Consider the following 27,399-nt stretch of genomic DNA (forward strand, 5'->3'; position numbering starts at 1 on the left):
TGAGATATGGGTGAGGGAGGGTTTGTGAGCTGCGTCACCATCAATAACAAGGTCGTCGCTACACGTTCCTCCCTTGCGCCCCCCACCCCCCTCTGTCTTGATGTTATTGCTGAATGTTATGTACTATATCACAGAGTATTGTTGTCCAGGTGTGTGTGTTATGCTATAGATAGGTGTACGATATGTTCCAGAAAACAAGGATGATCAAAAACTGGTCATAGGCTGCGTCAGTGTGAGGACAGTTGATGGTCTTACTACTGTTACATATTGCCACAAGTTGAAAAGTGTTCATAAGATCTCAAGTCCTCTACGACCCGGTCACTGTTTTACCACACTGTGACGTTGTTCCTCAGTCACGTCTGTTTTGTTTCATTCGAAGTGATCATTGTAATAAGATGATGATAAAGCTTTAATGGCGAAGTTCATGTTCGTATATAACAATAACAAGCACCGGTAAGCTGTAATGTTGGGTGACGTATCTAATAATTTTTCCTAACTAATTTTGATAATCCAACGTGTCCTTTTATATATTATTAGGTACCTGTAGAGGCACCTTGAGCGTCACACCTGACACATCAGTACCCAGTATCTCTTTCCCCCTCCCCCTCTTCCTCTTCTCGTCCTCAGTTTTTTATTTTTCGTCTTCCACATCCTCTCATACTTCCCTGCCACTCCACTTCCCCTGTCTATTCAACCTCCTTTCCTCCCTCTAGTCTTATCCTTATCCATCCCACCCCTTCTCATTCCCCTACCCCTCTCTTTTCCCCATAATCCTTTCCATTTCCTCCTCCCGTTTCCCCTCTATGCTCCTCCCTTTTATCCTATTATCTCCTCCACCCTGTCTCTCCCCTTCCTTTCTCCCCCACTTATCCCCCACCCCTCATTTCCTCCTACATCCCCTCTGCATCCGCCTTTCCCTCTCCCTCCACCCTGGTCTTCCACTTCACCTCCATTTCTCCTGCTCTCCCCTCCCCTCACCTCCCCCACCCTTCCCCTCCCCCACACCCTTCCCCCACTCACCTTCCTCTCTCTTCCCCGCCTCCCCTCACACTCCCCTTCTCCTCCTCTTCCCCACCTCCCCCTCACCTCTTCTCCTCCCCTCCTCTTCCCCGCCTCCCCCCCTTCCCACCTCTCCCCTCTTCCCCGCCTCCCCCTCCCCTCTACCCTTCCTCCCACACTTCTTCCCCTCCCCCTTCTTCCTTCCTCCCTCCTCTTCCTTCCTCCCCCCCCTCTTCCCCCCCTCCTCCCCTCACTTCTTCCCCGCCTCCCCTCACTTCTTCCCACCTCCCCTCACTTCTTTCCTACCTCCCCAGCCCTCCCCAGCCTTCCCTGGTCTAGCTGGGTGATCCTGTAAGCCTTCACACTACACAGTTTTCCATGTACACACACCAGGGCACCACCCGGACAGAAAATGCGATTATACACCTACAGGAATATTGTCCAAACGTTGGGATGGGCGAGGGGCGCCACACACACACTTGGTGTACCTTTAACATAGGGGCAGTAGCAGCAACACACTCCTTCACCTGAGGGAGAGGTATGTGTTGTGCGGTGTGTTGAGCAAAGTTTAAGATTACAGATGTACAAAGGCAGTACTGTATATTGTTAGGCGTGCAAGGGGGAGATGCTTCAAGGTAACGGACTTAAAATCTATAAAATCTCTTCTTTGCCTGAAGGGGAATATTTCAGGTTAGTGCAGTACATTAGTACATCGCCCCTCTGCACTATTTCGTCTCTAGGTCCCGCCCGAAGCGCTTGCGAAAGAGGAAAACTCGGTGTTTGTGTTTTAGTGCTCGTCCGGGTAATATCTCAGTCACCTTTGAGATAATAAGTTGAAATTTAAGCATGTTAGTGTGGCTTGTTGATGAACGTTGTGTGTCGAGACGGAGGCTGGAGGGAAGAGAGGTAGAGGGGGGTAATAAGACTTCATAAGTGATAAAGTGAAGACTCAAATCGTCTGACGTGAAAGTGAGTTGTAGAAGATTAGGAACTGTATTGAGTATAATAATAATAATGTAATAGAAAAATGTTCAGTGCCATCTCATACGTGAGACTTGTTGTTCATATGAGGAGTGAGGCATTTAGACATGTCCACCTCTACACCCTCCTGGATACACGCACATCCACCTGGCCACCCACAAACATACATACCTGCCCCCCCCCCACACACACACACACATCCACATTTACGCCCACACACCTAGACGGACAACTTAGCGTTCCTCTGTGTAACAATAAATGAACTTGATTTTGTGGCCTTGAAGTCAGTTTGAATCTTTCCACCTCCAGGGACAAGGCGCCTCTGCAACACTCAATATGTTGTCTATAAGTGAAATTTAACGAGATGCACCTCTGTTTCCTGTTTTGTCCACCCTCCGCACTTTATTAGTAGCGTCCTTCAACCCATTCTTCCATACATTCTTTATCTTTAGTCTTCCTCTCTTCTATCTTAGTCTTCCCTTCTACTATCTACCATCTTCATTACACAAGTTTTTTCGCTATTGTCTCACTTTGCACCCTCTAAACATGTCCATTTTTAACCTAGACAGATCCTGACCCACCCTCTGTGTAATACGTCTTTCGTTAGCATAATATCTCTCCCCTTACTTGTGTACTCTTTTCTTCTCCGTTTCCTTTTCACCCTCTTCACATTGTACTCAAGCGTGTTATTTCTCTCGCATCTAATTTACTCCTCTTTCAATCATTCTCTTGTTCAATCCCATCCTTTCCTTCTTTGACTGTTCTCTTTCTCCATTTACCGTAATTCTCACTCGCCATCCTTTACTTTTCGTTTCTTTCTCTGCGATCCCGTTTTATCACTCGTCGTTGCATTTGCTGACACATTCACTCCCAGATATTTGAAATACTTCACTTCCTCTATTGTGCCTTCATTCAAGCCTTACATTTATTTCGTGATGTTTCTTTTCTCAACTTATTCAATATGTTTTTGCTCACACTTGCTGTCAAATTTGTTCTACTTCACACTTTTCCGAATTAATTCAGTATTTATTATTTTAAAAAATTTAGTAATCCTGAAGTGTATTACAAGTGAATGGTTTGAAATATGGAGGAATTCCTGGGCATCTGTCAGTGTGTGCACTTGTTGCCTCTCTCTATAGGATGTCCCAGACATATTCTATCGGGTTGGAGACTGTCGACCTTTCTGGCTTGTGCATTGTTGCATTTCTCTCCTCCTGCAGGAGTGTTGTGTGGATGAACACCATCTTTCACCAGGGTGCACCCATCGCCTACTGTGCGTGTAAAAGGTTTTACAAAAGTTGTCAGTATCTCGTTGTGGTGCATCAGGGTTGTCAGTGTATCACTAATAATCACGCGGAGGTCCGCACTCTAGTCCAAACAGGTTCCTGCCCACACCAAGACACCCTCCACTATAGCGGCCACTTACAACAGTATTAAAACCTGACGTGTTCACACTCATGTGCATCAATTTGATAAAGTTAACCAGAACCCCAAATTGCAACCCTTCTCTCTGGTGTTGTACCTCGTATGACTTGACTCGTTCCGTGGATCATACAACTTACTGATCACTCGGGTGGTTCTTCTACGGTAGTCCGTTTGTGCCATATCTTTAATTTTTGTTAGCGGGAGAAAAGACGTTAATACACATTTCAGTAACTTGGGGATGTATTATAGTAAAATCTCACTAATTCACACCTTTGGAACCGCTCGTTTATCTAATAAGGTAATTGTACGACTTAAGAGAGTGAGTTAAACACCTGGACCTTAGGATCGTAAACCCAAACTATAAGATGTTGAGACCCAACGACTGTTAACACCATATACAATAATTAAACACAAGTACAAAATGGGAATAATACAATAAGTATTATTTTTACTCACCGACCAAAGACCTGGCTCATTTAAAAGTATCAGATGAAGACGTACTGTACTGTAGAGGTAAGGTACAGAGGCCACCATGCAGTGTATCTAAATTACCGAATTAAGAAGTAAATTGTAACATTCACAAGATGTAATTTTTCGATGAAATTTGTTTTTCTCCTAGCTGCGTGATATGTATATACTGTACCAAGTTTTCATAGCGCTCAGATATCTCGTTATAATCTGAAAATGTAAGTTTAGTAGCATGGTAAAGTTTTGCAACTGTGTACAGTAATTGTGGCTACGCCTCGAGTGGCTGACTTGAGTGTACAGCATATGTTTGCGCTGTACCCTGCCGCCACACACACACCTTTGTTTTTGTTATACACAACCCTCCGTCTCCCCATTTCGTCTCCAGGTGCAGCAGGAAACGCGTGCCTCGACGATATGAGTTCCCAAATGGGGTACTAAGTGGTTCTCGGATTATTTGTTTTCTTGCTGGTCTGGGCGATATCTCAGGTGTTTTCTGACCTAGCAAGCCGAAATCTGGACACGGTAGTGACCAAATGTTTGGGTAATATATTTTGTCTTACCTGTAGTAAAAAAAAAATGTGTTCTCTATGTACAGTATATATGAAGTATATTTATAGTATATGTGCCCTATACAGTATATATTTTTACAGTATATGTATAATATATTTTCTGTATCCAGTATGTACAGTATATTTACATTACTGTTTATGTTCGCCAATATCTTTCAGCCATCTGTGACCGTACTGAGAATGATTTTTTGTGGTTTTGCCAAGAAAAGGAACCAACAATGTAAACTGTATTCAACACAAAGTTCTTATATATGTATCAATAGTATCTATGTATCACTATGTTTACATTGTGACAATATAAACAAAATACTTTATATTATTTTGATCATACTTAAGTTATTTTTGTTATTATACTTAATTAATATATCATTATAATTATATTCTCATCATAACAGCTGTATATTGTCATTATATTTAACATAGATAATTATCATACTTTATACTATACTTTGCCTTATAATTAACATATACAGTATTATATATACAGGTATTGGTATCAACAGTATCAGAACATATATTAAAGTCGAGCTGTAACACTCCACTAAACAGGACAGTGTGTATAAGGTCGATCTTCCGAACTTTCGACTAATATACAAACTTTCTGAAGTTATTATTCGCCTTGAAATTAACTGAGATGTTAACACAAACTATGTTAACCCTTAGAGGAAGAAAGGGTTAAATCATTATCCTTAAAGAGTTAAATCATTGATTGTCCATTATCCTTAAAGGGTTAAATCATTGATTGTCCTTAAAGGGCTAAACTATTGCCCTAAAAGGGTTAAGTCAGTACTACCTTAAAAGGTTATATATACAGATATAAAAAAAAAAGGTTCAGCTAATGCCGTTCTGACCTATCGTCCTTAAAGGGTAAAATAATATCCATATAAGGTTAAACCATCATCCTTCAAGGTTTAAACAATTATACTAAATGGTTATAACAATGCTTTAGAGGGTTAAACCATTGTCTTTAAAATGTTAAAATATTGTAATTAAAGGGATGAGTTATTCCCAGAGGGTTATACCATCATCCTAAATGGGTTAAACTCTTTTTTAAGGGTTAAATTATTTCCTTAACGGTTTAAACAAAATCTCTTCATAAGGGTCGAACCATTGTCATCAAGCATCACCCTCCCGCCAGTTTAGTGTACAGTGAGGGCCGGAATATTATACTAGGAAGAATTAATGTGAGGTATTGAGATTGCCCTGATCTTTGACTCTCAGTGCATGCCAGTTCATAGATAGTGTTCATCATCACTCCTTCCTTCCTTCCTTCCTTCCTTCCTTCCTTCCTTCCTTCCTTCCTTCCTTCCTTCCTTCCTTCCTTCCTTCCCTCTCTCTCTCTCTCTCTCTCTCTCTCTCTCTCTCTCTCTCTCTCTCTCTCTCTCTCTCTCTCTCTCTCTCTCCTTCCAGACTAGTTCACTGTAGTTTTTGCCGTCAATTACCTTTATTGTAATAATTAGTGGAGGAGTAAAGAAGAAACTTTCAAGTGCATCTGACCCATCTGAACAAATGCCTCTAGTTTATTGAAAAGCCTCACAAGCCGTTTTATTTGTATCTTGACACGAGTTCGCAGATATAATTATAACATTTAACATCACTATTGACGTACAGCACTACCTCTTAGTGTCATGTGTGTTGGGAGACTTTCGTGTTTCGTTTAAAATGAAATAACAGGACTAGAGAAAAATAAATGAATACCTTTCCAAAATATAGTAGTGTGGAAGCATTTTTATTTTTTTCACAATTTTCCGGGAACATAATTCTTCTTGACCCTGAGAATGGCTTTGTGTTAGTGGCGTGTACACTGCCTCCTTCCTTACTTCTCGTGGTCATTTTGGTCAAACTTTGGGGAGTGCCACAATAACATATTATAATTAATAAATGCGAATTATTAGCTAAGTACAGCAGTTGGGGGTCTTGATAAGTGTTGTGTAACGAGAGAGAGAATGTTCGTGTGTTAGTCTTACAAGGGATGTCTTTATACGGGTAAGATTTGGTGTGTGTTTATTATCATCTTGAGGGAGGTGGATGTGTGTGTTGCGTGAGGGTGGTCTCTCAGGCCGGTTACGACTCCACTATTGTTTGTCCACCTGTGTCTGGCCCGGCCCTCTCTTATACTTCCCTCCCAACCTAACCTAACCTAACCTAACCCTACCCTACCCACTGTAATTTTATTTTTCAGGTCATATTCTTGGTTCTACGATCGTGATCCCTGTACAGTGTAGGTGGTCGCCTAGTTCTCATTCAGTATCAGCCAGTCTTTAGGAGAGGTACCAGCACCAGTACCACAACATCTCATATAAATGTTTAATCAGTATTTTTGGATTACCTGATGATTAGAACTCCATCTTATTAAACCTTAATGATATCTGGGGGGGTTATGGTGAGGTTACTGTTAAGGTGTGTGTTTGAGAATTGGTTGAAATGAATTAGGGTACCAGATCTTCGGGTGAGCAGCAGTTTTTTCCATAGTTTAGTTTTAGTTCCGTGGATTTCGCTTGTGTATTGTGTTACTTGTTCCAGTGTGTGCATGAGTTTGGCTGACCCCAACACGTCTCTCCGCCACTCACTCTCTCTCTCTGTCACTCGCTGGAGGAGAGAAGTGGATTTGCCAGTAATGGGACCTTAGGTTAAATTAAACTAGATTAAAATGACCAGTTATATGCATTCATACCTTACTGTTTATCCAGCTTTCTCAGGTAGTTTGGGCAAAACCTTTGGTCTTATTTATTTTTTCAGTCAGGTGTGTTGAGGTCTACAGTCAGGTGTGTTGAGATTTACAGTCAGGTGTGTTTAATTTTGCAGTCTTATTTTTTTCCGTTTCTGTTATCTATTTACTATTTATGTCTCTTCATTCATTTATTTTATTTTATTTTTTATATTATTTATCTTATAATTTTACCTTATTCCTTTGTTTACATTAATATTTACTGAGGGGAGGAAAGGAATGTCGTCACCCCCTCCCTTTGTGGTCAGTTCCTCTTACCTCCACACTGATGGTAGGTAGGTAGAAGGTGTGAGGGGAAGAATGAGAGAGAAGCGAACAGTGAAGGAATATGAGAAAACGCGTAAGAGGAGGATTTTGTTACACGTCACTCAGTATATCACACCAGTGCATTCATGATCTTGTTTTAGCTAGTCTAGTTTATGCCAATTTATGTTCATGTTTTATAATTAGCCCATGGGTATTTTCACTTATTTCATTTCATTCAAGGAACTGTACTCTTTATTTCATCAACTTCTAATTCGGTACACAGGAAGAAAGACTAAAACTGTTCTTAACTGGTTTTCATTTAATTAAAAATGTTATTAAGAAAGACAGAATCACTTCAAACACCAACACTCCTAGCTAATTAAGGGACCACGTCTCTCACAGTATAATTTTAAGCAAAGGATAATATTTAAAGTACAGTACACACACACACACACACACACACACACACACACACACACACACACACACACACACACACACACACACACACACTACCACGTTCTCCATGCGCCGACAAGCAACTCGTCTCTGTTCAACTATCCAAATTAAACTGACTTCTTGAGAGAGAGAAAAAATATGCACTACTCTGTACTGGTTTGGTGTTGCTATGGTCTCGGCCAATCAACTCGGCTGTTTCTATGACGTCACGTTCACAGATCAATGTGATTGGTTGCAGCGTAGGACTACCCTGACATTCGTACACTCTCACACTGGCTTGCCGCGAAGTTCATGAGCACCTTATAAACTGAATTTCATAAAATTTTACTGTAAAAAAACATGACTTTATTACAAACCAGTGTACTATTGACCACCCAGGGGGACTATTGACCACCCTGGGGGACTATTAACCACCCAGGGGGACTATTGACCACCCAGGGGGACTATTGACCACCCTGGGGGACTATTGACCACCCTGGGGGACTAGTGACCACCACCCTGGGGGACTAGTGACCACCACCCTGGGGGACTGATAACCCGTAGGCTGGCCAAGTTCGTCTTCAGCCTTTCTCTCTGATGTCGACACAAGCTTCATTTGGGAGTCCTGTCTTGGTTCATGTACAGCTTGAAGCCTTTATGGATTGTGCTCGTTTACTGTTTCATGTAATAACGAAACTATTCAAGAAGGATAGTTTAGTTTTATTTTGGTTAGTAATATCTACAGACCCAGTTATTTTTGATAGAGCAATGTACGGAAAATTATATCATATTTTTTGAGGGTAGTGCGTGAGACTGGTAGGATAATGTGTTCCTCGGGTGGGCAGTCATTAAGACGATGTAGCTAGTGTTGAGGAGTCGAGTACTGGAGGGAGGCCTATGACGACGCTGTGTTGTATGAAGTAGCTCTTGGTCTAATTGGAGAGGGGAGGCCTTTGTTATTGAGGACACCCCGGAGGTGCCTTTCTTTTTTGATCAACCTCTTGTGTGACGATGGTGTCGAGGTCCGTGATGTTAGGAGCATAAGGGCTGATGTAGCTGCTTTCATGGTGATGTTAGGAGCATAATGGTTGAGGTACCTGCCTTCATGGTGATGTTAGGAGCATAATGGTTGAGGTACCTGCCTTCATGGTGATGTTAGGAGCATAATGGTTGAGGTACCTGCCTTCATGGTGATGTTAGGGGCATAAGGGCTGATGTAGCTGCTTTCATGGTGATGTTAGGAGCATAATGGTTGAGGTACCTGCCTTCATGGTGATGTTGATGGTTGAGGTACCTGCTTTCATGGTGATTATGGCTGAGGTACCTGCCCTCATGGTGATGTTAGGAGCATAATGGTTGAGGTACCTGCCTTCATGGTGATGTTAGGGGCATAATGGTTGAGGTACATGGTGATGTTAGGGGCATAATGGTTGAGGTACCTTTCATGGTGATGTTAGGAGCATAAGGGCTGATGTAGCTGCTTTCATGGTGATGTTAGGAGCATAATGGTTGAGGTACCTGCCTTCATGGTGATGTTAGGAGCATAATGGTTGAGGTACCTGCCTTCATGGTGATGTTAGGGGCATAAGGGCTGATGTAGCTGCCTTCATGGTGATGTGTGGAGCATAAGGGCTGATGTTAGGAGCATTTTGGATGATGTAGCTGCTTTCATGGTGATGTTAGTAGCATAATGGTTGAGGTACCTGCCTTCATGGTAATGTTAGGGGCATACGGGCTGATGTAGCTGCCTTCATGGTGATATGTGGAGCATAAGGGCTGATGTTAGGAGCATTTTGGATGATGTAGTTGCCTTCATGGTGATGTTAGGAGCATAACGGGTGATGTAGCTGCCTTCATGACGGAACAAAGTCGTTAGAGGTTTTGTACTTGGTGTTAGACGCTCCGAAAAATAATGTTTCATTTCGCTTGGCTACAGTTCCTGATGCGTTGATGCGTTAGAATCGGTTAGTTACATGTATGAACTCGTTGGTAAAAGAGATCTTATTTTTCATAGGGATTCGATGTTTCCAGTGGCGTTTGAAGATCTTTTTTTTTTAGAGAGAGAGAGAGGCACCACAGACAGACAGGGGGGGAAGCACTACCTTGGACAGGGGTCACTAAAACAGATAACATGTACCTATTGTGACACTTTGTTGGTTAGTCTTGGTAGAGGATAGGTTAGGTTAGGTTAGATTCGGTTAGGTTACGTTATGTTTAAGTTAGGTTGGGTTAAGTGTATATTTCTGTCGTCAACTCATCATTTGGTTAATTTATCACACTACCTCTGTCCTGGAGTGGAATTAATAAACTTCAACTAGCTAAATGGAAGACGACTGAGCAACATTGAGTTAATAACTTCAGTATTTACAACAATGTGCTCCTCCTCCTCCTCCTCGTCTCCATTCTTCTCCTCTTCCCCTTCCTTGTCCTCCTCGTCCTCCTCCTCCTCTTCTTCCTCCTCCTCACTGCTCTACACCTTTCTAACAGATTCGTACAAAGTTATATTCTTACCATTGTCTTGAACTTAACTTAATGATGTCAAATAAGAAGACCCATTTTTCCCTTTTATTGTTGGAGGTTTAAAGAAAAAAAATCCCTGGCTTATTATCTCGTCTCTACCAATCTTGTCATTATACTCAGTTTAATAATATGATGTGTCGTCAGTAGCTTCATTATATCAACATCTGGGAATATTTTTAGAATTAATGTATTGAATGTTTTTCTTTTTGTGTTGCAGGTTGAGTTGTGTTCAGTAAATTCCTTATATTACCTTCTCACCAAGTACAAAAAAGTCGCATGTTTTTTTTCTTTAATAGCCTTTTATGTGATTTTTCTTGTTTGTTGTTCGTGAGGTTATTGAGAACCATGAACTACTGTTGTTGTTGTCTTGTCCAGGTCCTTCGTCAGGGGGTTCGTCTGGTGTGAGCTTGTCTTTTTTCCCTCCATGCATAAACCGTCAGTTTTCAGGTGACCAATTCCCAAAGTTTCCAGGAAGGTGGTGAGGGTAAGGGGAGGGAGGAAGAAATTACAGATTCTTCTTGCTGAAATTTTTGATTTGCTGGGAGATATTCAGTCTTAACTTGAATCAGTCTTAAGTCTTCCGGATGCAGAAGAGTTGGAGATAAGGAAAAGTTTAGTTTGATAGTTTCTCTTCTCTGTCGTTCTCTCCTTCACCTTGGTTCCCTCACTGGTTTTATGGAATTTTTACAATCTTAGTTTATGTTATCTTGAACCTCTTTGGGTATTTTGCAGTTCTTGGTATTATTATTCCGTATTTTAATGAAGTTTCCTGCAGATCCATTATGTTAGGTATGTTTTCTCTTCGATCCGAGGTTCTTGGTACCAGTTTAAGGCCATTTGGAACCGAATTTGGTCAAACAAAACGTGGGTTCTTGTTCTTTGGTTTCGAATCCATCTTTTGGGTTTAGTTAAGTATAAAAGGGCGTGTTGTAAGTCGTTTGTTAGGTGTCACAGTAGTAGGTTGTGTTTTCTGGCCAGGGTTTTACTTCTCGTTCTATTACTGTGTATGGATTCACTGGGATGAGGAGTCAGCGAGCCCCCTGGAAGGTATATTTGTTTCCTCTTGAAGAATTTACAGTTTCTTCTATTCGTTCCCCATTTTCTTACATCTTTTGGTCATTAGGGGAGTCGCTTCCATTGGACTGGTGTCGTGGGTAAGCAGTTGTTTTATTCCCCGACTCGTTCATTAGTACCAAGGCAGCTGGAGACTTCCCTTGGTCGTGAGGCCGTATTTTTTGTGTGGTGTCTTCTGGTGCTGAAGAATGTAAGGCAGAATACAAGTGTTTCTGAAATTCTCTTTTCCGAATGTTCTCCGCAAGGTGGCCTGACTCGGGGGAATTTTCAGCCCAGTCTCGGTAATTCAAGGCACTGCTACTGCCAGTGTGTACTCGCAGAAGGTCGAGTCACTCAAGAGATTCTGTCTCTTGCTTTTACGTCTTCCTGATATTCTATTGGCGGGGGAATAGGAAAAATCCTGGAAAATCTTGTAATTACCTTTTCAAGTGAAATAAGGAGAGAGATGTTTCTATAGGGACAGTTTACAATTTTTATATTTTGTCAGAAACTGAATATTTCAATATTTAGATCAGTCTTTTGTATTACAGATGGAAATTGCCATCAATATACAGTACGCTACTTCTTCTTTTCGGTATCTCGAAAAAGGGAAGTTTAAACCTCACTGTTTATTAAAGAGCAATCTCTGTGCGTGTGTGCTGTAGTAACACCTTCCTTACTCTGCTTCACCTGCTGGCACATCCGATGAGAATTTTTTTTTGATTATCCAGAAATTAAGATGTTTTTTTTCGAAACTATTCATCATTTTATATAACATATAGGACAGTTAATTAGACCACGACTTCCTTCACACACTATAGGTATTGTCGACAGGTGATTACACTTACCTTTTCTCCGTTGAAAGTAATATGGAAAATAAATAACTCTGTAAATGTGTTCGTGATGTACTCCTACACTTTACACTCCAGGTATAGAGTGCTGTAAAGATGTACATTTACAGTGTATACCCCATGTTTAGTGTTTTAATGTACTTTTACACGGATTACCCCTTGTAAAATGCTGTAGTGATGCCTCTTACACTGTATAATATACATCTGGCTCCATTCACACTATGGTGGAACAGGTACAGGAAAGTATCGCTGTATCTCTGGAACCCGTGTGAAATTATTGTGCCAGGGTTGTCCACCTTAACATAAGCTTCACATTTGATGCACTACAAGTTATTTTCGCTCCCATAAACACACACACACACATACACACACACACACACACACACACACACACACACATACATACATGAACACACACATGAACACACACATGCCATTTATTTTTACATTTTGTGATCAACATATCAATGATACCAATGGCGTCTTCTGAATGACTTAAATTCGTTTTCTTGATAATAATGTTTCTTGTTGTACTGGGGTGGGGGAGATTGTTCGTGTGCTGGGGTGAAGAATGTTCATTTACTGGGGTGAATTAATGTTCATGTACCGTGATAGACAATGTTCATGTACTGGGGGATGGAGAATTGATGTTGTTAAAGAGGAGGGAAGTGTTAGCTGACGTGTTATGTTGACTGTTGTTGTCCCTCTCTCACTGGTGCTGCTTCATGTACCCTACCACCACCACCCCCTCCTCCTCGCCCAGCCTAGCCTCCTCTCATCAAGCTTTCGTATATTCTATTGTCCTTTAGATTTATTGGGTCTCTGTTTGGTGGTGTTTCTTCTTCCTATTATGCGTACACACACACACACACACACACACACACACACACACACACACACACATTTTTTTTCTTAACTTCATAATGTATTCTCTTGATTGTAAATGATACCAGCCAAGCCTCATGGGATATAGGCCAGTCTAGTTGTGCTGGGTAGGCAGATTCCCCCTCCCTCCCTCCTGCTGGTGGTGTTGCCGGCACAATAATCATCTGTCATGACTGGCCCGGCAGGGAGGGGGAAAGCTGTTGTGAAGTATGAGAACTCTTTTCTTCCTTACGAGCTGTTCCATCCTAACGGCGAAGGATAAACCACCCTTCAGCCCCCTCTCTCGTGTATGTATGTGTGTTACTCATGCATAAAAACAATGTACCGTAATATATTATAGACTACAACGCTAACTACTTGTAGAGTTATACATAGAGCATTGTTTCCTAGTTTCATTACGAAGGGTAGGTTAGATTAGGTTGGGTAAGATATGTTCGGCTAACTTGAAAATATAGAAAACTGTATTACTTTGTTTCTGAATATCTCGACCATTGTCCATATTACAGTATAAGTGTTTTATCAGTGTTGATCTATTGTTCTTGTGTATATTAAGAGACGTATGTGTGTGCTGTATAGTGTTTTTTATACCTGGTGTGTGGACAACTCGACAATAAGGAAGGGATGTTGTTGGGTGCTCACCAGACTCACTGAAGCAGCAATAACGTCACAGGTGGGTGGCGGGCTCCGTGTATCGCCCATACCAAGAGACCTGTTTTACATTTTCATTCTTTTCACTGGGATAACTTTTCCAACCTGTCGGAACACATTGGTCATATGTCATGGCTGGACAACACGTACCTGGGGAAGAAGTGTGTACACATGTTGTTATCACCACGGAGTTAGTATTGGTCTACAGGTGTTGAGGTTAATTAGTGGTAGCTCTAGATCACCTTCCTGTACCTTCACACTCGTTATTTAACTCACTTTTGTTAAAACTAATGAAAAAATAGAACTGTCACCGGTACCATCACTGCAGGTGGCTAGCAGATCCTTGTTAGTGTGTCTGGGAGGTAGTGTGTCAGTATGGTGTTGCTCACAAAATGAACAAGAAATGTTGACTGTGTGAGTGAGTGTAGTGCCACACCACGACCACTGCAGACACAAAAGACCATTGTAAAGTGAGTCCAGGGCGCGCTTATTATTCACTGTGATACACGTCATAAATATCCAAGTATCTTCAAGTATAATTATTACAGCTCTCATACGAGTATAGTCTAGCGAGTGAATACGGAGGCAAGATTAACGCACTGCCAGAAGAATTATATATTCTTCCTAACACTGTGGCTACTTTTATGTGTCAGACAGCCACATGCCAAACTGTGGGGTGTCACGCTCACCTCTACTCTCCATTGTACTCACTGGAACTGACAATTGTAATCAAAAGGTTGAGACATTGTATTAAAGGGGTTAAGTCATTGTACTCAAGGGGGGTTAGCTCATCGTACTCAAGAGGTTAATGAAGGTCAAGTACCAGAATTATATCTTATGACCTTTCACACACTACCATAATATAAGCATGTTTTAGCAACTTTTTTCAATAATTAAATGACTAATCAGTTGAATTAATTTGGGGCTCAGTGACGTTGCTACAAAAGTAGATGTTTTGTAAAGTTTCATCTGTTATGGAGGATACTCAGGTAATGGAACAACTTGTTATTTTTTCACAACCATAACTAATTAAACCTACAGCAAGTTGGAAAAAATATATATATATCATGGGCAAGAACTGTTTGTTTAGTTTGGTTTGTTGATATGTAGTTAACCAACAGTATACAAGGTTAGGTATTACAGCAGTGTGTGTGAACCCTGGTAGCGTGTGTGAACCCTGGTAGCGTGTGTGAACCCTGGTAGCGTGTGTGTGAACCCTGGTAGCGTGTATGTGAACCCTCGTAGCGTGTGTATGTGAACCCTCGTAGCGTGTGTGTGAACCATTTGAACCACCCTGGCCTATGCAGTTATTTTATTCACACGACAACCAAGTTTTCACTCTGCCCACATTGAAGGTTCTGAAAGAGTCCACGTGTGTACAAATAAAAAGCTTTCTGGCAGTACAGTAATATAAATGAATGCCACTTTTCTACCTACAGCTCGCCAATAAGAGTGATGGGGATCTGTGGGCCTAGGAATGCAGTGACTGTCGCGGGATAAACAAGACAGGGACAGGCGTAGAAAGAATAAACAAGACTGGTGGGGGATAAACAAGACAGGGACAGGCGTGGGATAAACACAGAATAAACAAGACACAAGACAGGTGCGGGATAAACAAGGGATAAACAAGACATGTATATCAAGTCCTTTTGATACCATACTTTTTTCTCGTTAACTTGATCAAAGAATCGCACATATTTCTCCATCAGTAAATGAATCAAAGGAGACGATAATTTTGTGTTCCGTTGTATCAGTTGTTTTATCATCTGGGTTTTATGCTGGGTTTATGTTTTGACTCGATATTAGGCTGTTATTGTACTGGTTTATGATCGCTTTGTCTAATATCAGTATGTCTGAAAATGTCACGTAGCTCCAGAATGTTTACCGTCGGTTAATTATGACCTAACTTAACTCTTGTACATAAGTTATATAGTTTCCAGCTGTGTATTTTAATTCCTTCGGGGGTTTGTAGTCCACCACACAACCTCGCTACACTGTTTATAATTTGTTAGGCGCCGCTTTGCCTAAACTCCGAGATGATGCGGAAAATGGTGAAAAGAAGTGGAAAATGTAAACACACGAGACCAGGGGGTAAAAAGGAAGTGAAAAATAAACAAAAAGAAAGAAGTGAGGTGAAAAGAAACTATTATTGCCTCTTCTTCATCATATATTATTTTGAAATGAGTTTAGGTGTTTTCTCCTCCCCAGCCATGGAAAAAATGATGATGCAAATTTTTCAGGGGCGGATCCAGGATTTTATGACGGGGGGGTTTCGGATTTTGGGTGAAAGAAAATAAAGTCATAGAAAGAAAAATCACAGATAAAAGCCACAAATTGGGATAGAAAAAGTCGCATTTTATTTTAGTACCATTAATAATTAAATTAATAAAAGCAAAAATATCTTAAGGCAGTGGTTAATTGGCTAGACATAACTTCCACAGGTTGACAACAATATATCGTTGTAGTCTAGGTATATAAAAGACCAAACTTTACTAAATATCTTAAACAACATAATGAAACAAATGGTTTATGTTCACTTCTACTCACATTTCGTCTGGGTTCACCTTAGGTCTACAGGCTCTCAGCTTGGTGGGTCCTTTCAAATGTTGACAAGTTTACCCTAACTGGACAGATAAATTACCTGCATCTGGCATAGGTCACTAGGTCAGTTATCTTGGTATTGTACTCCCGTTTGTGTGTTATATCACTAGCCCGTATTTCACCAGAAGATTCGCCACTCTAACACTACATGTGCGGTAAGATTAGGTTAGGTTGGCATCAGGTTAGGTTAGGTTGACATTATGGTGTCTAATCTTCAGGTGATCCATTTTAAGAAACATGGTCGATACCTCTGATGACGTTAACTCTGATTACGTCACTTGAGGGCGGCATCATTTACCGACACGAGTGACAGGTGTTTATAAACATGTTGTCCAGGTATTGGGCCTTATTTTGATGTTCTTAATTGGCATCATAAAACGTAAACAACTCACAATGGCTGGATGATTAGATAATTGGAGGAGGTGAGGTGGGAAGGTGAGGTGAGGTGGAAATGTTTCCTCCTCGTCAACATGTAGACACCACCTCTGCTCCAATGGGAAGGTGGGGTGTGCAAGCGTGGGTGTGAATGTTTGAGTGTGTGTGTGTGTGTGTGTGTGTGTGTGTGTGTGTGTGTGTGTGTGTGTGTGAACTTATGAAAAAGTGTCTCTGGCCTTTGTTGAACAAATGGTTGTATTTTTTATGGTAATAAATAATAATGGTTATGTATAAAGTACGATACATGTAAGGGAACAGCTGTTTGTTAGATATTAATTAGTTGTCAGTTAAATATAATATATTTAACTGACAACTAATTAATATCTATATTTATTTGTTATGTATTACCATACGTAACATGCCAACCTGTAGAAAGGCTTTTAAGTTTTTAGAGTGTTTGATATGTTGTCAAGGGGTGTGGAGGCCGAGTGGATAGGGGGGGTTGGTTCGCGCCTAGGACACCCCACTTCCCCATCCCATCTACCTGTGAATTGGTACCTAACTTTACACTTTGTCAAATGAAGACGGTGGACTGCAGTACTAGCTACACATTCTATTCTTATCATGTAAGCGGACATCCAGGTAGGTCATGATAGCCACTTCGCAATATAGTATATTCGCACCTTCAGTATCACTTAGTTACTGGGTTTTAACTTGCCGTGTTTGTTGACGTTCTGATGACTATGTTCATGACACCCAAAAATTCTTTGAAACTGAAAAGAGCTATTCGAATTTATCCCAGGAGAGATTGAATAGCCCAAGAACTTATATTAACAGTACGTATATTTGAAGGCTTACATAACCAAGTTAGCGCTCGCCGTCACATCCGGAAGTTCCCGCCAGGTTCCACCAGTCTTGTCGTTTAACACTATTGAATAATTGGGAGGTGCAGGAGGTGGTGCTGCTTGTCTCATGACTAGTTGGGTGTTGAGGCGCCAGGTCTTGGACTCACTGTAACACACACGCTATTTTAGTTTGGTTTTAAAACTTAAACCCTCAGTGTCTATCCGTATTTTGTGTTTTTAAATAAATGTGTGTGTGTGTGTGGTAAACGAGAGCGAATTATTTAATATACGTAAAATATCTTTCCACAACGCCGCGGGAACAGTCTCTCCGAATATGTGGACTTTACTGTATAAACTTTAGTTGAGTAGTGTTGGGTAGAGGTGTATATTGTACTGTATTCTCTGTGGAAAGTTGTCAGTTCCGTACAGGATCAACAAAACATTGTAGGCATGCAGGGTAGGAGTGTTGGCTGGGTAGGAGTGTTGGCAGGGTTGGCAGGATAGGGGTGTTGTCTTTACCTACTGTAGTTCGGATAGTTCAATAAAATTACCTTCGGAACCATTAATGAAATAAACAAAGATGTGATCGAACAAGACAATTTGAAAGATATAAAAGAAGGATGTTTTTAGCTGTGGTTCTCTTAATGAGTTGGCTCGGCCTCGGGCAGTCAAACTTAAGGCTGTTGGAGTTGTACCTAAAAGAAAGATTTCCTGACTCTTATTACTTGTTGAAAATTTATCTTCTTCTAAAACCGGAAACAAAAATATCCCTCACATGTTTTCCCCCGAATTTCCAATGTTTAAAATCATGGGAAACATTCAACAGGTTAGGAAAGAGAGAATTTAAATTTTCAATACGTTTAGTCTAGTCCTACCCACGCTCTAGCCTAGCACTAATGAAAATACAATAATATTCAATATTTACAAGTTTTATTTCAACTAACATAAAACACCTTTGTATATTGTTATTTTTTTTCCAATATTCATGTTCACTATACGAGTATGGCAGCTACCAACTCCAATATGCAACGGACTGTCACTCGTAAAAGTCTCTTCACACACAGGGGAGAGGGGAGGGGGTCGCGGTGTTTTTTAAAGTCGTTAACTTTAGGGATTTCCTGTACCGGCCAGACAGCTAATGAAACAAAATTGTCTTGTAAGGTGAGGGTAGCCTTAATTGAGGTCGTGTACTATCTTTAAAACTGGAAATGAAGAAGGAAATCACACACACACACACACACACACATATTCTAGTAAATACACATATATTACTAGTAAAGGCAAGAAACAAATTAAGGTCACAAAAATGTCGACGTGGCACCGGGCGTCTGACAGTTTGGACAGCTGAGCCAGACGGAAGTGAGGTAGCATGAACTGTACGGTACTTTTTCGGCCGAGTCTGCAATCCGAATTTATTTTTCGGACTGTAGAGTTAACCGGACTTTGGGCTATTGGGGAGGTTCGATATAATGAGTACCGGTATATCTATTTCCGGACATTGGTACACTAGTTTAATGTGGCTATAGGAGAGAGAGAGAGAGAGAGAGAGAGATTAACATTATTTTAAAAGCGTGACAAGTCATTATATGTTGACATTGACATAATACCATTACGTAAGGTAGAAGACCCGACACATACAAAAATCTCTGGTACCCCTGGGTATTATATTAAGTACCCTGGGTATTGTTTGGGTATACCCCTGACTATTGTTGGGTATTACTAAGTACTCCTGGGTCTTATGTTAGCCTGGAGGTTTCCCTGGTAAATAGTGTAATCTTAGCTAAACAAAACACTTTTACGTTTCCAAATTCTTTATAAAAAAAAAGCACAACAACTTTTATTTGCATATAAACCTGTTATAATATTCCTGGATACAGTATTATGAAGTCATTTAATTTCACATAATATTATTAGTATTTTTTTGCGGACGTCGACCATTTTTTTTTAGGTGCACGTGTAAAGGAGGAGGAGCATAGGATATAAATTCCAGCCAACTTGCAGCTGACGTGTGTGTTTTACAACTTTTATTACGATGTGTGGTGAGGAATTTTAAGTTGTATGAAGTGAAGTGAAGGCCTGCAAATTCTTTTATGGCGCCCAAGAGAAAGTTTGGTATTTTTATGTTCGTGTGTTGTGGGGCCTTGAAGCAAAATACGAAACTATATATATATTTTTAGGGGAGCCATCCTAACGGTACGAATTAATTGACCCTTTGAGGACGATGGGTTAAGGGTGTTGGCTGATCCCATTGTGACTTACGTTCGTTGGCTACGTCATGAACCCTTGAAGATGATTTAACCAAACTGTAGACCAATATGATGTGTAGTAAGTATATACAGCACCCTCAATCACACCCACCAATCCCCCCCCCCCCCTGGCGACGCCCTTGTGATTGTACGAAATATACTAATGACTTATTTCAATAGTCGTTGTACACTCGCCAAAAACTCCTCGAGCGTTATAAGGACTATGTAATCTAAAACCATTCCCAGATGACTTATGCTCCATTCTTCTCATTCTCACATCCATCGTCCCCAGGTGAACGAGAAGTTTTTGTTAACAATGTACAATTAGGTTTTGTATTAGATTTCCACATACTTTTTGTTTTCTGTAAATATATACTCCGCATCTTCTCTAAATTTCCGTCCCTGGATGTCTGGTAAATATGTACTCTTACTAGACGGTGTGGTAAATATGTACCTTGGGGGGATGATGTTTGGAGAGGTAGTATATAGGTATTGTTAAGTCAGGTGTGTGTGATCCAGTTGTAGTCGTGTTGTGATTGTCGTATCTAACACAACCCTGAAGAATGCCGGATCACTATTTCTCTTTTGTGTTTTTGTCTTTTCATTTCTTTCTTACAGTTTTTCTTTTGTGTTTCTTTTTATGGATTATTTTTTTATTTATAGAGGTCAAAGGTCATCAAGGTCATCAATAAATCATGTGGAACTGAAAGGGAAAGATGATGTTGCCTTGACTTGTGAATGTTGACCTTTTTTAATTATTTTTGTGGGGGTGGGGGGAAGGGGGGATCTCGGGGTGCATTCAGGGGGACGGGGGTGGAATCTAAGAGGGGATACATTCAATAAACCGAAGACCAAAAAAAAAAAATGTTAACTGACCGTCTGTACACCTTTCATGTTGGTCCGTTAACAGAGACCCTACTGTACAAAGGGAACACGATTACATAACTGGGATGCTTATTACACCGATTCGGGGAATACATGTACACTATCTCACGAGGGATTATAGTGACTGTAGCGTGTAGTTTGAAGTGTTATTGACACACACATACACGCGCACGCACGCGCGTTTCGGGAATCCAACAATATATCTTGCCATTGATCACCGGGGTTTTATTTAGGTTAGACCATGGTTACCTACCTGTTGATTTAGGGAGAATACAGGTATCTGGTAATGAAACAAGGACTCATACCTAAACCAGACTACAAGTACAAGTGATGCCTAGTATGTCTCACCTATGAACCCTCATTGTCCTGCCCAAACACACACTGAGCAGCTGTTTTGTCTAAATACCAGAAAACAGAATTTGGTGACATAAAGATTAATAAATAAGTTACAAGAACAACAAATTTACCTCCCTCGCCTACACTATTTAATGGCGTACACGGGGCCACAAACCTTAACTTAACACTTAAATAATGTATAAAAGTGTTTCTGTAAGTGGTGGTGCACCCTGCTGCCTTAACTTGAGTCTTGAGTTACGCCTAATATTTGACTCATTTATAAACTGTTCTCGTATCTCTTCTTTAGTCAATCCTTTTCTTATATCTTGTCTAAATACAGTAGTTTAGGTAATGGTGTGTGTAATAATAATAATGATAACAATAATAATAATATTAATAATAATAATACACGGCTTATTATTAGAGTTGCAGCCGGTGGCTGAAAATATACAAACTTACATGTGATTTAGCAATAATAATATACGTTCAATACATTTACAGGGCTGTACAGTACATAAATCAGGAGCCGTTTATTATTTTAACAATGGATGGGATGGTACTATTCTTATATCTATCAGTGCGGGCTCATTCGGACTGAATTTTGTTGTAGTGGTGGACTGCGCGAGGTGAGCAGGGGACTGCTGGTGGCAGTAAGTGGCGATGACGAGGATGGTGCACAGGTGCAGTAGTCCACTACCAAACCCTGCTAGTGCGTGGTGGTGGAGGTCACTGAGGGATGGCATTTCCAGGGTGGAGAGAGCGTTGTTGTAGCCGGAGTAGTCCGCGCTGAGCATGATTCTGCAGGCCCTCTTCTGTACCTTCTCTAACTGACGTTTTTGGTTAGATTTGAGAGAAAACGACCAGGCTGGTGACGCATGCGTTAATTTGGGAAGTATAAATGCGTTGTAGATGGTCCACAGCTCTGTGTGGGTGCCCCAAGTGACCTGAGTCGTCGTAGCATGTACAGTAGAGTCGGTACGAGGCTGCCTTGATATTGTTGTTTACATGGGCCTTCCAGTCCAGTTTGTGGTCTACACTTACACCCAGGAGTTTGGCAGACTGCACTAACTGGAGAGGATGGGCACCCACTGTAACTGCTGGAGCTTGCACTGGAGTGGTGGCGGTGTTGATGTGCATGCCTACGGTTTTGGTGTGATTGATGGTGCGTTGATGGTGCGTGTCAGTAAAAATATACATTATTCTATTGTAAAGTCCTTTCTATTTAAATACACTGTAATAAACTTCCTTTACAGGTTGGCGTGTTGACGAGTGGGACTATACACCATCTATCTGTACTATACATCTATGCAGGCGAGTTAATATTCTTTTTCACTTTTACACCCCTCTCCCACAACAAGTGATATAGACGTCTGTATGTCACTTGTTATATAGGCACAAAAGCTGAATTAAACCGATATATGGCATTGGATATAACTCGAATAATTTTTTTTCCGTGGGATAAATTCATGTTTTGTATTATAGGTTAATAAAAGTAGTATGTTACTGTTGCTATGTAAGACTAGTTATATACGATACAGTATATGGAGGTGAAGTGTATATTTCTGCCTTAGCAAATACGTGGTTTCCAAATTAATTATTCTCACCCCTATGGTTGGGAATTATTAGAGTGAAGACCAGACTCTACAGATATACGGGTATTTACTGTAGGTCATACACATATATACGGGTATTTAAGGCTTTGACAAATACTGCATAGCTACAAGTATTGAGGTTGTTTACAGAAATTGGAGTATTTGGGTCATCATATACACATACACCTGTGAACATACAGGTACACACAGTTATGATATCGTTCCTGTGTAGTTGGTGTTGAGTGGAGGCTCCACCTGGCCTCCACATATAGAGTGGAGGCTCCACCTCGCCTCCACACATAGAGTGGAGGCTCCACCTGGCCTCCACGCATAGAGTGGAGGCTCCATCTGGCCTCCACACATAGAGTGGAGGCTCCACCTGGCCTCCACATATAGAGTGGAGGCTCCACCTGGCCTCCACACATAGAGTGGAGGCTCCACCTGGTCTTCACATATAGAGTGGAGGCTCCACCTGGCCTTCACATATAGAGTGGAGGTATACGGGCCAAGTTGACTAGAAAATATCCGGCCGACGTGGTCATTTACACCTATCTATTCCCTTTAACACTCGGCTTTTGGGGTGCGTGTGTATGTTTTTGTGTGCGAGAGTGTGTTTATGTGAGTGTTTTTGTGTGTGTATGTGAGTGTTTTTGTGTGTGTATGTGAGTGTTTTTGTGTGTGTACGTGTGAATGTGTTTTTGTGTGTATGTGAATATTTGTGTGTGTGTGTGTGTGTGTGTGTAATAATGTCAGTGTATTAATGTTTATGTATACTGTATGTGTTTATGGTTTTCTGGTGTGTGTGTGTGTGTGTGTGTGTGTGTGTGTGTGTGTGTGTGTGTGTGTGTGTGTGTGTGTCAGTTATCAGCACAAATTTACCTAGAATCCCAACCCTGTACCAATATTTCGACTCCCATCACTCACAGGGCTGTGGAGTCGAAGACAAAACCTTCGACTCCGACTCCTCAAATTTTTATGCTTCCGACTCCGACTCCTTGGCCTATTTGTAACAACTATTTCTACCATCCTAATTGTAATTTGTATGTTGTAACCTGCACAGGTAAAAAGTAAAACACCGTGGCTATACTGCTACAGCTTTATTAATGATCTGGACGATATTTAAGAACTACAAAAAGATGATAGGCTTGACTTTCAAAGTTTCAATCAAAAGAAAAATAAATTTATTAAGAATTCAAGATATTAACTAGAAAACACCATTTACATGTATATCTAAAAGTTCGATCTCAGCATATGAATTTTGTTTAAGCTCATAATCTGATGTGGATCTAAATGATGATCCTACAATTCCTTTTAAAGTAAAGTTATATATTTATGTACATTAAAGAAATGAATACCTTATTAAGGAAAATGGATAAACCTTACATGATTAAGTTATTAAATTAAATTTGCCTTAATCTCACCAAAAACAGGTTGTAGCTAATTGTTTTGTAGCTGAGAGCCTCTGTGCAGTTTTCAACGAAACAAAATTTGATATAATTCAAAATTTCAAATGGTAAAGAAGAGACTATCGTCCAAAATTATAGTGCTATACTGTGCCTGCTACAATAAATTCATAATAATGCTTATAAAATGGAAATAAATTCTTTTAATAATTTAAGAAAATTAGTGGGATCAGTGGAATCACTGCAATGAATATGCCTGAGTTCATATATTTGTTCTTAGGAACAGAATAGCTTCAGTCGGAGTCGGAGTCTGGACAATTTTACCGACTCCGACTCCACAAGCCGAAATTTCCTCCGACTCCTCCTCGACTCCGACTCCACAGCCCTGATAGGTACTCCTGAATGTGCTGCTTAAGGATCTGTTAACCAAAATTTGATATCTTGATTATAACTTGTTCAAATGGCTTTTAGAAAATGTTCAAATGATTTTTAGAATATTTTAATTACTTTTGCAATGCTAATTACTCGCCACTTATGGGTTTTCGAGGTCATTGGTCATTTTTGGTGCTTGTGTATTATTCTGGATGTACTTAAATAGTTAGGCACATTAAATTTTAGTTCAGAGAGAAAACGTATTTTTGGCCAAAAATCCTTTAAGGCTATAGACTTACAATTTTCAAAAAATGGATTTTGTTCAAAATTTCAGTATAGGTACTCCTGAATGTGCTGCTTAAGGATCTGTTAACCAAAATTTGATATCTTGATTATAACTTGTTCAAAATAACTTAAGGTCTGTTAACCAAATTGACTATCTTGATTATAACATTCAAATGAAAATGTTCAAATGTTTTTGAATATTTTGTGCTAGTACTCTTTATAGGTTTTCGAAGGTCATTTCTTGGTTGCTTGTGTATTATCTGGATGTACTTAAATAGTTGGGCTTGAATTTTTAATTCAGAAAAACGTATTTTGGCAAAAAATCTCGCAGGCTTTCCCCAATTTTTGTCATTTCGGCCAAAAATGGATTTTCAAAACTGATATAGGTTCTCTGAATGTGCCTTAAGGATCTCATTAACTAAATTTGATATCTTGAGTTATAACTTGTTCAAATGGCAAATGTTTAAAATGATTTTTTAGAATATTTAGTACTTTTGCAATCTTTGCTCGCCACATATAGGTTTTCAGGTCATTTTCTTGGTGCTTGTGTATTATTCTGGATGTACTTAAATAGTTAGGCTGTTAAATTTTGGTTCAGAAAAGTATTTTTGTTAAAAATATAAGGCTTAGACTTTAATTTTTTTTGTCTATTTTCGTTGAAAAAAATGGTTTTTGTTTAAAATTTCGAGTATAGGTTTTCTGAATGCTGTAGGATCTGTTAAGCAAAATTGATATCTTGATTCTTGTTCGATATTTTTAAATGTTAAGTGGTTTTTAAATATTTTATTACTTTGCAATGTACTCATATATGGGTTTTCAGTTAATTTCTTGGTACTTATTTATTGATTCGTGGATGTGCTTAAATAGTTAGGCACATTAGATTTTAGTTCAGAAAAGTATTATTTTTGGCCAAAAATCCTTTAAGGCTATAGACTTACAATTTTGTCATTTTCGGCCATGGTTTGTTTGAAAATTCAGTATAAGTTGTACTGATATTGCTGCTTGGATATGTTAACCAAATTTGATATCTTGATTTATAAATTTGTTCAAATGGCTTTTTTGAAAATGTTAAGTTTTTAGATTATTTTTATTACTGTTTGCAATGCTAATTACTCGCCTTATATGGGTTTTCGAGGTCATTTCTTGGTGTTGTGTATTATTCTGGATGTACTTGAATAGTTTAGGCATTAAATTTTTAGTTCAGAAGAAACATATTTTTGGTAAAAATCTTAGGCTTTAGACTTTACAATTTTATTTCGTAAAATTGATTTTCGTTCAAAATTTCAGTATAGTACTCCTGGTATATTAGCAACAGGGATCTGTTAACTAAAATTTGATATGATGATTATTACTGTTCAAATGGCTTTTGAGAAATGTTCAAATGATTTTAGAATATTTTTAATTCTTTGCAATGCTAATTATCTCTCCTTATGGGTTTTAAGGTGTTTCTTGTGTATTATTCTGGATGTACTTGAATAGTTAGGCACGTTAAATTTAGTTTAGATAATTTTGGTTTTGGTTAGATTAATTTTTGTCATTTTCGGCTAAAAATGGATTTTGTTCAAATTTCATTGTTGGGTACTCTGAATGTGCTGTAGGATCTGTTAGCAAATTTGTTGTTATTATAACTTGTTCAAATGGCTTTTTGAAAATGTTCAAGTTTTTAGAATATTTATTACTTTTTGATGTAGTTACTCTCACTTATGGGTTTTCGATGTCATTTTCTTTGTGTGGCTGGATGTGCGTGGTTAAATTACACATTAAATTTAGTTCAGAAAAGTATTTTTGGCCAAATCCTTTGGGTTTAGACTTACAATTTTGTCATTTTCGGTAAAAAATGGATTTTTGTTCAAATTTCAGTATAGGTACTCTAGATATTGTTGTAGGGATCTGTTAACAAAATTGATATGATTATAAATTCAAATGGCTTTTAGAAATGTTGTTCAAATTGATTTTTGAATATTTTATTACTTTTTGCAATGCTAATTACTGCTCCTCTTATGGGTTTTCGAGGTCATTTTTTTTGGTGCTTGTGTATTGATTCGGATGCTTGTAGTTGGGCACATTAAATTTTAGTTTAGAGATATAAGCTGTTTTTGGCCAAGAAATCCTTTAAGGACTAGACTTACAATTTTTTGTCATTTTCATTAAAAATGGTTTGTTCAGAATTTCAGTATAAGTGATTGTTAACAGCAGGATCTGTTAACTAAAGTTGTGATATCTTGATTTATAATTTGTTCAAATTGGGCTTTTTAGAAAATGTTTCAAATGATTTTTAGAGATATTTTATTACTTTTTGCAATGCTAATTACTCGCCCTTGGGTTTTCGGGCATTTCTTGTTGTGTATTATTCTGGATATTATAAATAGTTAGGCACATTAAATTTTTAGTTCAGAAAAATATTTTTTAGTTGCTAAAAATTTTACGACTTTAATTTTTGTCATTTTCGGTAATAAGATTTTGTTCAAATTCAGTATGGTTACTCTGAATGTGCTGCTTAAAATATGTTAGCAAAATTTGATATCTTGATTATAACTTGTTCGGTTTTTTAGAAAATGTTCGTGATTTTTAGAATATTTTAATTACTTGTGCAATGCTAATTTCTCTTCCTTAGGTTTTCGAGTCATTTCTTGGTTCTTGTGTATTAT

Source organism: Homarus americanus, unplaced genomic scaffold (assembly GCF_018991925.1).
Source record: "Homarus americanus isolate GMGI-L3 unplaced genomic scaffold, GMGI_Hamer_2.0 scaffold43707, whole genome shotgun sequence".
NCBI classification, from domain to species: Eukaryota; Metazoa; Arthropoda; class Malacostraca; order Decapoda; family Nephropidae; genus Homarus; species Homarus americanus.